Source organism: Acipenser ruthenus, unplaced genomic scaffold (assembly GCF_902713425.1).
Source record: "Acipenser ruthenus unplaced genomic scaffold, fAciRut3.2 maternal haplotype, whole genome shotgun sequence".
Lineage (NCBI taxonomy): Eukaryota > Metazoa > Chordata > Actinopteri > Acipenseriformes > Acipenseridae > Acipenser > Acipenser ruthenus.
The window spans coordinates 7,501-10,000 of NW_026707664.1; positions in this window are offsets into that span (position 1 = coordinate 7,501).

The window sequence follows — 2,500 nt, forward strand, 5'->3', positions numbered from 1 at the left end:
TATTTGGTAGAGGCACCTTTGGCAGCAATTACAGCCATGAGTCTATTTGGATAAGTCTCTACCAGCTTTGCACATCTGGACACTGCTATTTTTGCCCATTCTTCTTTGCAAAATTGCTCAAGCTCCGTCAAGTTGGATGGGGACCTTTGGTGAACAGCAATTTTCAACTCTTTCCACATATTCTCAATTGGATTGAGGTCCGGGCTTTGACTGGGCCACTCCAGGACATTGACCTTTTTGTTTTTAAGCCACTCCAGTGTGCCTTTGGCTGTATGTTTGGGGTCATTGTCCTGCTGGAAGATGAATCTTCTCCAAGTCCCAGGTCTCTTGCAGACTTCAGCAGGTTTTCCTTCAGGATTTCTCTGTACTTTGCCGCATCCATTTTGCCCTCTATCTTCACGAGCTTTCCAGGCCCTGACGCAGAGAAGCATCCCCATAGCATGATGCTGCCACCACCATGCTTCACGGTAGGGATGGTGTTCTCAGGATGATGTACGGTGTTAGGCTTGCGCCAAACATAGCGCTTAGCGTTGTGGCCAAAAAGCTCTATTCTGGTCTCATCAGGCCATAGAATCTTCTTCCACTTGGTCTCAGAGTCTCCCACATGCCTTCTGGGAAACTCTAGCCGAGATTTGATGCGAGTTCTTTTCAACAATGGCTTTCTTTTTGCCACTCTCCCATAAAGGCCAGTTTTGTGAAGCACCCGGGCTATTGTTGCCATATGCACAGTGTCTCCCAGCTCAGCCGTGGAACACTGTAACTCCTTTAGAGTTGCCATAGGCCTCTTGGTGGCCTCCCTGACTAGTGCCCTATACGCCCGGATACTCCGTTTTTGAGGACGGCCTGTTCTAGACAGATTCACAGTTGTGCCATATTCTCTCCATTTCTTAATAATGGACTTTACTGTGCTCTGAGAGGATATTCAATGCCTTGGAAATGTTCTTATATCCTACCCCTGATTGGTGCTTTTGAAGAACCTTATTCCGGATTTGCTTTGAATGTTCCTTCACCTTCATGATGTAGTTTTTGTTAGGAAATGTACTAACCAACTGTGGGACCTCCCAGAGACAGGTGTATTTAACCTGAAATCATGTGAAACACCTTAATTGCACACAGGTGGACTCCATTCAACTAATTATGTGACTTCTAAAGACAATTGGTTGCACCAGAGCTTATTTAGGTGTGTCATAGCAAAGGGGGTGAATACTTATGCAATCAATTATTTTCTGTTTTATATTTGTAATTAATTTAGAACAAGTTGTAGATTTTATTTTTCACTTTGACATTATGGACTTTTCTTGTGTTGATCAGTGGCAAAAACTCCCAATTAAATCCATTTTGATTCCATGTTGTAACACAATGAAATGTGGAAAAGTCCAAGGGGGGTGAATACTTTTGAGAGCCACTGTATTTCTTAGCAGACACCCTTATCCAGGACGACTTACAATTGTTACAAGATATCACATTATTTTTACATACAATTATATTATTTTTCTACATACAATTACCCATTTATACAGTTGGATTGTTACTGGAGCAATCTAGGTAAAGTACCTTGCTCAAGGGTACAGCAGCAATGTCCCCCACCTGGGATTGAACCCACGACCTTCTAGTCAAGAGTCCCGAGACCTAACCACTACTCCACACTGCCGCACTGACCATAGTCAAAATTGAGCTACATGACCAGAGTCACCATTGAGCTACATGACCAGAGTCACCATTGAGCTACATGACCAGAGTCACCATTGAGCTACATGACCAGAGTCACCATTGAGCTAAATGACCATAGTTAGAATAGAATTGACTAGAGTCAGAATAGTGCTACATTGGAGGCTGTGTGGTCCAGTGGTTAAAGAAAAGGGCTTGTAACCAGGAGGTCCCCGGTTCAAATCCCACCTTAGCCACTGACTCACTGTGTGACCCTGAGCAAGTCACTTAACCTCCTTGTGCTCCGTCTTTTGGGTGAGATGTAATTGTAAGTGACTCTGCAGCTGATGCAAAGTTCACACACCCTAGTCTCTGTAAGTCGACTTGGATAAAGGTGTCTGCTAAATAAACACATAATAATAATACATTACCATAGCCACAAAAAACCTTAGTGGACAAAGTGGGTCTGGGTGGCCGAGCGGCAGTTCCAGGAGGTCGGCATGAAGTAGTGACTTGCTCTCATAATGCTATTAGATAACAGATACACTGGGGGGGTAAGTGCATATTACTAAGGGCATGGTCTTTTGATCAAAAAAATATTTAAGTAAAAATAATAAGTCAAGCCATGTGGGAGGCTCTGCACCCCGGGCAGAGTTCCCATTCACCCCTGGCAGCTTCCACTTCCCTGGAAGTCTGTCTGTTGCCCTCCCGTGCCTGGCGCCAGATCAGGTCGGGCTGGAGGCTCTGTTTTCGGCTTGGGGAGGCGGTGGGTCCCCTTACAGTCCTGGACTTCCATGCTGATGGAAGTATGCTGCCCTCCTGCGCCTGGCGCCAGATCAGGCCGGGCTGGAGG